Source organism: Panthera uncia (assembly GCF_023721935.1).
Source record: "Panthera uncia isolate 11264 chromosome C1 unlocalized genomic scaffold, Puncia_PCG_1.0 HiC_scaffold_3, whole genome shotgun sequence".
NCBI lineage: Eukaryota > Metazoa > Chordata > Mammalia > Carnivora > Felidae > Panthera > Panthera uncia.
This window is the reverse complement of record NW_026057584.1, coordinates 18310099-18322826: the sequence shown is the minus strand read 5'-3', so window position 1 is coordinate 18322826 and position 12728 is coordinate 18310099.

Below are 12728 nucleotides of genomic sequence, written 5' to 3'. Positions count from 1 at the left end.
GAGCACTCGGATAGCACAGGGCAGGGGGGCATAGGGCTAGTCCCAAGGAGATGGATGTTGAACTCTTCCCGGGACTTCTCATTGCCTCTACTGTGCTCCTCTAAAGAAGGTAAGTAAGGGGTGCCTGGGTGGCTCAGTCAGTTGAGTGTCTGACTTTGGCTCAGGTCATGATCTTACGGTTTGGTTTGTGAGTTCGAGCCCAACATTGGTGGGGCAGGACCCGATGCACTGACATCTGTCAGCACAGAGCCCACTTCGGATCCTCTGTCTCTCCCCACCCCCACCTCCCCACTTGCGCACGCTCTCTCTCAAAAATAACAAATATTTTTTAAAAATAAAGAGAAGACAAGTGACAACAGCTTCCCCACAAAGGCTGGGAGACCACCACCCATCTTGCTCAGGGTCTGAGCAGGTGAGGCTCCAGAGGTGAGGATGAAGAGAAAAGTTCAGGCAGAGAAATCTGTGGAAGGAGCTTTTAATGTCAAGGTGGGGATCCCACAGCCCAGCCTCTCTCTTCCAGCTCTTCTGGTCTCACCTTGAGGCATGAGCCACTGAAGCACATCTTGCCAGTATCGGAAGACCAGCTTGACGACTCCTTGCCGGGACCTGGGTGGCTGCATGCCCACCTGGGGCTGTCCCTCTAAGGGTACAGAATGGCATTAGCAGGGAGCTTGGCCGAAAGCCTTCAAGAGGGCCTGGTTGCAGAAGAGCAGTACCCTCTCCACCATCAAGCTCAGATCCTTCCCCCCCCCTTCCCAGTTATCAGCTCTCCCTCCGTCACACCTTTTCCTCTTTACCCTCTGGGTCTCACTCACCCTTGGCACAGACTTCCAGGTAAGAGCAGAGTCTTCGGGCAAAGAGACAGCCTGTGGATGGACAGGTGAGCAGAGCCTCAGAGGGCTACAAAACTCGAATGGACAGACAGGTGGACAGCGTAGGGATGGGGGAAGAAGTTTGCTTCCTGGGTGGAGAGCTGGAAAGACTTCCAGAATCCTTGGAAGTATAAAGCCTGGGGGCTGGGTTCAGACTGTTAAGCCTTGGGATCCCAGGTTCTTATCCTGAAAGCCACAGTATACCCAGCTACACAATGTGAGGCATAACTTTTCTACCATACAGACCCCTCCTCAGTCCAGGTAGATGGGGTAGGAGCGGGGGGGAAGTCCAGGAGATGAAAGGGTTCAGGCATCTGCACAGGGCCTGACTCCCCTCCGCGCCCTTCCAGCACTCTGCAGAGCCCCAGGCCCGCGGGAAGCCCTCTGCATTGGTCTCCAAGTTCAAGGACACGGAGGACAAGTGGAGAGGGAGGCACACGGCTGTGGGGAAGGCTAGGCGTCCTCCCGCAGATCCCCCCCCCCCCCCAACCTACCTCCCCAGGGAGGAGGGTAAGCCCAGGCACCTGGCTCCAGTCAGGCCTCATCCCGAGGTCAAGACTGGATGCCTGCGGCCAGGCTCCTTCCGTCTACCCCTCAGCGCTGGGTACCTCCACCCTAGCCCTCCGCGTGCTTTTCCTCCCGTGGCTTCGTGGCCGGGATCTGTCACCTCCATTCCTCCTGCTGCACCCCTAATCTCCCCTGGGGCCCACTTCTCTTCCGTCCTACCGCCACCTTCCGATTTTTAACCGCCCCCCCCCTCCCGTCCCCGCCCGTGCTTGCTGACTTTACCCACCCGACACGGTTCGCCCTGCTTCGTGCACCAACCGCTCCCGCAGCCCCCACTTCCCAGACCTTCCCCCAGCTTTCCTCCTGACCGTGGGGACTAATGGCGTCCCAGCCCCCAGGGCAGCTGCTCAACAGCAGGAAGCAAAGCATCAGACGCATCCCCGCAGGTCCCCGGGCCCCCCGCGCCCGCCGCGCCCGCTGCTGCATGGTTGCTCTGGCGCGCCGGCTCCACCGCTCCAACCGCCGCGGCCAAGGCCAGACCCCAGCGACAACTGCGAGCGCCCCTCTCCGGCAGCTCGGCCAATGGCAGCGGCTGGTGACGAGGCCCCCAACCCGGCTCTTCCCCGTCTTGGCGACAGAGTTCTGCTATTAACAGTTGAATATTCATGTTTTCTGCCCATTTCTTCACTGGATTATTTGTTTTTCGGGTGTGGAGTTTGGTGAGCTCTTTATAGATTTTGGATACTAGCCCTTGTCGGATATGTCATTTGCAAATATCTTTTCCCGTTGGTTGCCTTTTAGTTTTGTTGATTGTTTCCTTTGCAGTGCAGAAGCTTTTTATCTTGATGAGGTCCCAATAGTTCATTTTTGCTTTTAATTCCCTTGCCTTTGGAGATGTGTCAAGTAAGAAATTGCTGCGGCTGAGGTCAGAGAGGTTTTTTCCTGCTTTCTCCTCTAGGGTTTTGATAGTTTCCTGTCTCGCATTCAGGTCCTTTATCCATTTTGAGTTTATTTTTGTGAATGGTGTAAGAAAGTGGTCTAATTTCATTCTTCTGCACGTTGCTGTCCAGTTCTCCCAGCACCATTTGTTAAAGAGACTGTCTTTTTTCCATTGGATAGTCTTTCCTGCTTTGTCAAAGATTAGTTGGCAATACTTTTGTGGGTCTAATTCTGGGGTTTCTATTCTATCCCATTTGTCTATGTATCTGTTTTTGTGCCAAAACCATGCTGTCTTGATGATTACAGCTTTGTAGTGGAGGCTAAAGTCTGGGATTGTGATGCCTCCTGCTTTGGTCTTCTTCAAAATTACTTTGGCTATTCGGGGCCTTTTGTGGTTCCATATGAATTTTAAGATTGCTTGTTCTAGTTTCAAGAAGAATGCTGGTGCAATTTTGATTGGGATTGCATTGAATGTGTAGATAGCTTTGGGTAGTATTGACATTTTAACAATATTTATTCTTCCATTCCATGAGCATGGAATGTTTTTCCATTTCTTTATATCTTCTTCAATTTCCTTCATAAGCTTTCTATAGTTTTCGGCATACAGATCTTTTATGTCTTTGGTTAGGTTTATTCCTAGGTATTTTATGATTCTGGGTGCATTTATGAATGGGATCAGTTTCTTCATTTGTCTTTCTGTTGCTTCATTATTAGTGTATAAGAATGCAACTGATTTCTGTACATTGATTTTGTATCCCATGACTTTGCTGAATTCATGTATCAGTTCTAGCAGACTTTTGGTGGAGTCTGTCGGGTTTTCCATGTATAATATCATGTCATCTGCAAAAAGTGAAAGCTTGATATCAGCTTTGCAAATTTTGATGCCTTTGATTTCCTTTTGTTGTCTGATTGCTGATGCTAGAACTTCCAACACTATGTTAAACAATAGCGGTGAGAGTGGACATCCCTGTCGTGTTCCTGATCTCCGGGGGAAAGCTCTCAGTTTTTCCCCATTGAGAATGATATCAGCTGTGGGTTTCTCATAAATGGCTTTTATGATGTTTAAGTATGTTCCTTCTGTCCCGACTTTCTCAAGGGTTTTTATTCAGAAATAATGCTGAATTTTGTCAAACGCCTTTTCTGCATCAATTGACAGGATCATATGGTTCTTTTCTTTTTTTTTTTTCTTTTATTAATGTGATGTATCACATTGATTGATTTGCGAATGTTGAACCAGCCTTGCAGCGCAGGAATGAATCCCACTTGATCATGGTGAATAATTCTTTTTATATGCTGTTGAATTTGATTTGCTAGTATCTTATTGAGAATTTTTGCATCCATATTCATCAGGGATATTGGCCTCTGGTTCTCTTTTTTTGCTGGGTCTCTGTCTGGTTTAGGAATCAAAGTAATGCTGGCTTCATAGAATGAGTCTGGAAGTTTTCCTTCCCTTTCTATTTTTTGGAACAGCTTGAGAAGGATAGGTATTATCTCTGCTTTAAATGTCTGGTAGAATTCCCCAGGGAAGCCATCTGGTCCTGGACTCTTATTTGTTGGGAGATCTTTGATAACTGATTCAATTTCTTCGCTGGTTATGGGTTTGTTCAAGTTTTCTATTTCTTCCTGTTTGAGTTTGGGAAGTGTGTGGGTGCTTAGGAATTTGTCCATTTCTTCCAGGTTGTCCAGTTTGTTGGCATATAATTTTTCATAGTATTCCCTGATAATTGCTTGTATTTTTGAGGGATTAATTGTAATAATTCTATTTTCATTCATGATTTTATCTAGTTGGGTCATCTCCCTTTTCTTTTTGAGAAGCCTGGCTAGAGGTTTATCAATTTTGTTTATTTTTTCAAAAAACCAACTCTTGCTTTCATTGATCTGCTCTACAGTTTTTTTAGATTCCATATTGTTTATCTCTGCTCTGATCTTTATTATTTCTCTTCTTCTGCTGGGTTTGGGGTGTCTTTGCTGTTCTGCATCTGTTTCCTTTAGGTGTGCTGTTGGATTTTGTATTTGGGATTTTTCTTGTTTCTTGAGATAGGCCTGAATAGACACTTCTCTAAGGAAGACATCCAGATGGCCAATAGGCACATGAAAAGATGCTCAACGTCACTCCTCATCAGGGAAATACAAATCAAAACCACACTCAGATACCACCTCACGCCAGTCAGAGTGGCCAAAATGAACAAATCAGGAGACTATAGATGCTGGCGAGGATGTGGAGAAATGGGAACCCTCTTGTACTGTTGGTGGGAATGCACACTGGTGCAGCCACTCTGGAAAACAGTGTGGAGGTTCCTCAAAAAATTAAAAACAGATCTACCCTGTGATCCAGCAATAGCACTGCTAGGAATTGACCCAAGGGATACAGGAGTGCTGATGCATAGGGGCACTTGTACCCCAATGTTCATAGCAGCACTTTCAACAATAGCCAAATTATGGAAAGAGCCTAAATGTCCATCCACTGATGAATGGATAAAGAAATTGTGGTTTATATACACAATGGAATACTACTTGGCAAGGAGAAAGAATTAAATCTGGCCTTTTGTAGCAATGTGGATGGAACTGGAGAGTGTTGTGCTAAGTGAAATAAGTCATACAGAGAAAGACAGATACCACATGTTTTCACTCTTATGTGGATCCTGAGAAACTTAACAGAAGACCATGAGGGAGGGGAAGGGAAAAAAAAAGAGAGGAAGGGAGCCAAATCATAAGAGACTCTTAAAAACTGAGAATAAACTGACGGTTGATGGGAGGTGGGAGGGAGGGGAAAGTGGGTGATGGGCATTGAGGAGGGCACCTGCTGGGATGAGCACTGGGTGTTGTATGGAAACCAATGTGACAATAAATTTCGTATTTAAAAAAAAAGAAAGCAGGAAGAGAAAACTAATTCATCACCTACAAAGGATCCTTCCTAAAATGAAGACCTGATTTCCCTTGGGGTGCCTGGGTGGCTCAGTAGGTTGGGCACTGAGTTCAGCTCAGGTCAGGGTCCCATGGCTTGTGGATTTGAGCCCCATATCAGGCTCTGCACTGACAGTGTGGAGCCTGCTTGGGATTTTCTCTCTTTCCCTCTCTCTGTGCCCCTCCCCCAGTACCAATTTCTCTCAAAAATAAAGAACTTTAAAAAAGTTATTAAAAAAACACTAAAAACAAACAAACAAACAAACAAACAAAAAAGCACAGTTGAATAGCTGAATATACTTGACCCTTCCTCTAGAATCTCTTCTGGACACTCCCATCCTCCCATCCTCCCATCCTCCCATCCTCTCCCCCCTCCCCAGAAGCACAACCTCCATCTCCTTGTCTCCAAGTGTTAAAGATGTGGGGAGGGGGCAGGGGGTGCTGGAAATCCTGTGTAATTGCAAATCTGTAACCAGCACCTGGGCATAGTTCTTGAGAAGTAGGGTCCCCTACGTGGGTACTTCGTAAGGTGGTGTGCTGGAGTAAGATCGCCTAGGGTCAAATCCAAGTATGGGCAGTAGCCCTTTAACTTCTCTGGGCTCTAGTTCATCTCTAAGAGGAAGGTGATAATAGTATCTAGCTCACAGTCTTCCTAGAAGGATTAATTAGTTTAATATCCCGTGAAGCATTTAGAAGTATGACCGGACTGGCACATAGTAAGTACCCAATTAACATTAGCCACGACTGTTCTCCCATTCTGCCTTTCTGTCATTGCTCCATGCCACCACCATTGTCCAAACCACCATCATCTCCTACCTGCTACTGAGATTGCATCTCATCTGGTTGCTTGGGGTAACTGATAGATTATGGTGTGTTCCAGAAGCCTAGAAGAGGGTCTGGCACAGTCACTTGCAGGTGCTCAATAAATATATGTTTGAATATGTGTTGTTCCATTCTTGCCTCCCGATAATCTCTTTTATAAGCACCCGGAGGAGCTTTCTAAAATAGAAATTGAAGGATGTTTCTCCATTGCTTACCCCTCTTCCATGGCTCTCCTACGCTTTAGATGAACTGCTGAACCGCCTATAAGGTGTGCATGACCTAGTCCCATCTTCCTATCCAATCTATTTCCTTCTCTCCTCTTCCTCTCGGTGTTCCAGCCACACCAGCTTCCCCTCCGTTTGTGAACCTCTGAGCTCTTCTCACAGACTGTTTCCTCCTCTGCCGCCCTTATGGTCGTCTCTTTGTTTCGGTATAAACACCACCCTTTCAGAGATGCGTTTCACTGCTTCACTTTCCTCACAACACTTACCACAATTTATAATGACTTGTTCCTTCGTTTACTTGTTTATTTTTTAAGTTTATTTTTTATTTATTTTTGAGAGAGACAGAGACCACGTGAGTGGGGGAGGGGCAGAGAGAGAAGGAGAGAAAGAATCCCAAGCAGGCTCTGCGCTGTCAGCACAGAGCCTGATCTGGGGTCTGAACTCATGAAACTGTGAGATCATGACCTGAGCCAAAACCAAAAGTTGGATGCTTAACCGACCGAGCCATCCAGGTGCCCCTACTTGTTTATTTCTGCCTCTTCACTGGACTGTAAGTTGCTGGGGAGAGGGGGAGGAGGGACCTGTCTGTTTCATTTACTGTCACACCCCCAGTGTCTAGCTCCAGACCTATCTCAGAGTGGATGCTCAATACATATTTGTTGAACAAATGAAAGAGACTCTGGGTCCAGAGACAGGTATGAAACCTCTTTGCCTCAGTGTTCTTATCTGTTAGATGGGCATCCTATGAAGGAGACCGTGAGAATGAAATGGTGACGATGGATGAGAACAGCATCATGCTATACAAACACATTGGGCATTGAATTCTGCTCCACCTCAGCTTCAGCCTCCCTGGGATTCTCAGATCACAGCCCAAGCCTGATGGCTGGGCGGAAGACTTTGAAACCCAGAAGGGGAGGTCTGGTAGAGTATCAGGAGCAGAACCCAGGAGTCCTGCTTCACAGCTCATCGGGGAGATGGGGTGAGAGAGCCCAGCTAGTCCCAGAGCACAGAAGCTGCTCATCCGGATTGGGAGAGAGGGAGACCCAAGGCAGCCTCACCAAAGTCGGGCTAAGGCTGGACTCAGCCTTGGAGGCTCCCCAGTAGCTTTTGTCTAGGGGTTACTTTGGGGTGAGGGTGGGGGGGGAGGCAATGAGTGAGGCATGGGCTTCCATTACTGTGCCTCCTCTTGGGTATCCAGGGAAGGAGATATTATCATTGTGTTGAAGTCTGCAAGACCTGGACCACAACCCTTGGTCAGGCAACAGTGTCTTCCCTCCAGGACATAATCATCCTTTGTGGGAATCTCCTGGAAAATGAGGCTGTGCACTAAAGGAGCAAAGGAAGGGCAGTCTCCAATCCCTGGAAGCTGAATTCCGTGGAGAGCAGCGCCCCCTGGGGGATGCAGGGGGAGCCCGGCCAGGGGAGGGGGATTTTCCTGGAAAGCGGGACTGACCTCCTCTATTCTCTGCCCAGGGCCAGTCCCGAGCTTCTCAGGTGTATTAGGCAAGAAGGGAACATTTCTTTACATCTAATAACCCAACCATCTTAGAGGCAACTCTTCTATTTAGAATGCATCTAATGCCATCTTTTGTGTTTGGAGGACTTTATGATTTTTTCCCCCACTTTTTGATGAGTATATTTAAGTGATGATTGTGAAAAGTGATACAGATAAACACAAGTGGTTAAGATATAAAGGTGAAGCTCAACAATTAGAGTGTGAACAATCATGTCATACTCTCCAGGCCACAGAACACTGCCAGTACCCCAGAAATACCTCCTTGTCCTTTCCAGATTTCAGCCCTTCTTCTCCCCACAGTTAATCACTCTCTGACTTTGTGGGCATAACTCCCTTCCTTATCTTTGTTGTGCAACGTAAGTGAGTACACATTTCTAAAGAGTAGTTTTTAGAAATGTAATTATACAGTGTACTAGCTTCCTAGGGCTCCTGCAACCAATCACATGCTTGGTGGCTTAAAACAAAAAGGTATTCTCTCCAGGTGCCTCGGTGGCTCAGTTGGTTAAGTGTCCAACTTTTTTTTTTTTTAATTTTTTTTAACATTTATTTTTGAGACAGAGAGCATGAACGGGGGAGGGTCAGAGAGAGGGAGACACAGAATCTGAAACAGGCTCCAGGCTCTGAGCTGTCAGCACAGAGCCCGACGCAGGGCTCGAACTCACGGACCGTGAAATCATGACCTGAGCCGAAGTCGGCCGCTCAACCGACTGAGCCACCCAGGCGCCCCAAGTGTCCAACTTTTGACTTCAGCTCAGGTCATGATCTCACAGTTCCTGGGTTTGAGCCCTGTGTTGGGATCTGTGTTGATGGTACAGAGCCTGCTTGGGATTCTCTCTCTCTCTCTCTCTCTCTCTCTCTCTTTCTCTCCCTCTCTCGAAATCAATAAACTTAAAAAATGTTATCGAAAATGTATTGTGTCACACTTCTGGAGGTCAGAAGTCCAAAATCAAGGTATTGGCAGGGCAGTGCTTCCTCCAAAGGCTCTAGGGAGGATCCTTGTTTGCTGGACTAGCTTCTGGGGACTCGAGTTCTTTGGCTTGTGACAGCGTCTCCGCCTCCATCCCTGTGTCTGTGTCCACATCTCCCTCTCTTTTCTCTTATAAAGACACTAGTCATTGGATTTAGAGCCCACCTGAAATCCACAATTTCATCTTGAGATCTTTAACTAATTACATCTGTAAGACCCTCTTTCCAAATTAGTACAGGGAGGCAGCAATTTTGGAGATATGCTATTCAAGTCACTAAATGACAATATATATTATTTTGTGTTGGCTGCTTTTGTTCAACATTATATTTTATTTTTTAAAGTAATCTCGATGCCCAATGTGGGGCTTGAACTCACGATCCCGAGATCAAGAGTCGCATGCTCTACTGATTGAGCCAGCCAGGTACCCCAACATTATATTTTCAAGACTGACCCATATCATTTTTTAATAAATGTTTATTTTTGAGAGAGAGAGAGAGAGAGCAGAGGGAGAAGCAAAGAGACAGGGGGACAGAGGATCCGAAGCTGGGTCTGTGCTGACAACACAGATTTGAGCCCCGCAAACTCACAAGCCGTGAGATCATGACCTGAGTAAAGTTGCAGGCTTAACTGTGCCACCCAGGTGCCCCAACTTACCCATATCATTGAATGAAACAGTATTGTATTCATTTTCATTGCGGTTGTAGTCTTCCATTGTGTGATAACATTACATTACAGTTCCGAGTAGGGCATACTATAAAGCCAAGAAACCTCTAGCTCCAGGGATCCTTGTCTTCCCAGACCACTTCCAAGGTTCTGGGAGGAGCCTTAGCAATGTGTTCACATGATCGAATGTTTGTGTATGGTTTGTAAAAATTAATTTGTTGTACTATATATTCATATTCTAGTTACACATTTTTCTTGCCTGATTGCCTGGGTAGAAGCTCTAGTATAATGCTGACTAAACTGGTGAGCGTAGACATCCTTGTCTTGTTTCTGATCCTTAGGGGGATAGCTTTCAGTCTTTCATCATTGAGTATGATGTTTATCTGTTGGTTTTTCATGGATACCCTTTATCAGAGTAAGGAAGTTCCCTTCTATTTCTGGGCGTTAAATGTTTTGTTTTTTGTTTTTAATCATGAAAGAATGTTGGATTTTGTCAAATGCTTTTTCTGCTTCTGAGACCATCATGTGGTTCTTGCCCTTTATTCTATTAATGTGGCATATTACGTTGATCGGTTTTTGTAAGTTGAACCAAGCCTGCCTTCCTGGGATAAGTCCCACTGTATCATGGTGTATAGTCCTTTTTACTTGTTGCTGGATTCAGTTTGGTATTCTGTTGAGAATTTTTGTATCTAAATTCATAAAGAGTGAATTTCTTTCCTTTTCATGTGATGTCTTTGGTGTTGGTATCAGGGTAATGACTGATGTTCTCTCTTTCATTTTTTGGAAGAGTTTGTGAACAATTGGTGTTACTTCTTCCTTAAATGTCTTCGTTCTTGTGAGATATTTGCTTTCGTACTAAATTCTTATTTGTAATTTTGTATGCTTCTACTCAAAGAGGGTCCCCAAATTGTATGTTTCAGCCCCCACAAACCTGTGACCTCTACTAGAGTCTACTGTGTTGTGTATGGACCTTGGGTTGTTTCTGGTTTGGGAATCTTGTGAACAGTTGCTGTGAATACTCTTGTACGTCTCCTGGTGCACACGCAGATGCTTTTGATGCCAGCAGGCTAGGTCCAGGGACCAGCCAAGAGGGTCCCTAGCTGTGTGCAGGATACAAATCAAATGCAAGCCTGCAGGAGGTGAAAGCAGAATTCACTGTAGAGAGAGAGTGTAGGTATAGACAAAGTGTCTGGGAGATCTCAGTAAGGAAAGGAGAGAAAGTCTCCTCTTTGCTTAGGATCTGGGGTTTTTATTGAGGATTGAGGTCTGGAGTATGTGTCCTCTCAGGCTTCCAGGAACCAGGTAGAACAAAGGGCCCAGGTGTTCTTAGTGTTGAGATGTCTATCATTGGTGGTCTGGAATACACATACAATAGCTTCCTCCGGTCATTTTCATCTGGCCTTTCCTTAGCTGTTATCTATTCTAAAGAAATCATCACCTCTTTGTTCCCTTCCAAGGAGGACATATGCGTTCTGCATTTCAAGGCATAAAGTGGGTGTGCATGATTTCATCTTGAGATCTTTAACTAATTACATCTGCAAGACCCGCTTTCCAAATTAGGACACATTCTAAGGTTCCAGGGAGGCACCAATTTTGGGGATATGCCATTCAAGTCACTAAATTACAGTATATATTATTTTGTGCTGACTGCTTTTGTTCAACATTATATTTTATTTTTTAAAGTAATCTCGATACCCAATGTGGGGCTCGAACTCATGATCCCGAGATCAAGAGTCGCATGCTCTACTGATTGAGCCAGCCAGGTACCCCAACATTATATTTTCAAGACTGACTCATATCATTTTTTTAAAATGTTTATTTTTGAGAGAGAGAGAGAGAGCAGGGGGAGGGGCAAAGAGACAGGGGGACAGAGGATCTGAAGCTGGATCTGTGCTGACAGCAGAGAGCCCAGTGCGGGGCTCAAACTCATAATAGCAGGAAAAGAAGATTTTTATGGAGCCCTTTGGCTTCCAGTCTCATTCTTACTGAGGGTGTCTGCTGGAGTGAAATAGCTGGGCCAGTGAGGATAATGCCAAACTGACGTCCTGAACTGTTGTCAACTTACATTCCCACTAACATTGTACAACTGTTCCCATAGGTCCACATCCTCACCAACACTTGGTATTGTCAGATTTTAAAATTTTATCTATCATAATGGGTGTGTGGCAAGGTCTTATCACAGTTTTAATTTACATTAGATTAAACCATATGAAATGACCATTTTGTCAGTCAAAATGGTCAAACACAATGTCATGATTCAGCCAAGTTCCTCTGATGACTGACGAAGTAGGGCATGTTTTCATATATTTAACGGCCATTTAGATTCCCTCATTTATGAAGTGCCTGTTTAAGTAATTTGCCCATTCTTTTAGACGTCTGACTTTTCTTATTGACTGTAGGTCTTATATACTCTGAATATGAGCTCTATGTCAATTACATGTGTTACAAACAACCTTTCTAATCCTTTTAGAGAGGTCTTAATTTCCAAGAGGCCAAATATGTCAATACTTTCCTCTATGTTTAGTGTTCTTTGTATCCTACTTAAATCTTCTCCTAACCAAGGTCATATTCTCCTCTAATATTTTCTAAAAGCTTTATGATCTTGCCATCTACATTTAGATTCAAAATCCATTTGTAATTGATTTTGCATGTTGTGGGAGGTAGGGCTCCAACTTAATTTTTCCATATGGATATCCAATTTCCATAGCACAATTTATTGAAAAGATCATCTCAATTGCCCCTTTCCTCATAAATCAAGTAACAGCTATTCACTTGTCTTTATTGGTTCTATTGGTCAGTCGACCCTTGAAACAACAATATACTCTCTTAATCACTACAGTTTTGCAATCAGCTTTAACTGAAAAGGTGATTGTCTTCTTCAAGTGTGTTAGCAATTTCCATATATATTATAGAATCAATTTGTCAACTTCCACAAAATAAGAAAAGCAGGGAGGAGCAAACCCGTTAACACTGTTATCAGGATTGCACTGAATCTATCAATTTGGGGGATAACCAGTATTTTAAAAATATTTTCACATCCACAAATAATACCTATCTTGCAAATTATTTGGACCTCCTTTCATAGAATTCTTTTCTGTAGAAATCATGCATACTTTTTAAAAAAATATGTTTATTTTTGAGAGAGAGACAGAGCACAAGTGGGGGAGAGACAGAGAGAGAGAGAGGGAGACACAGAATCTAAAGTGGGCTCCAGGCTCTGAGCTGTCAGCACGGAGCCTGATGCGGGGCTTGAACCCACGAACCGTGAGACCATGACCTGAGCCGAAGTCGGATGCTTAACCGACTGAGCCACC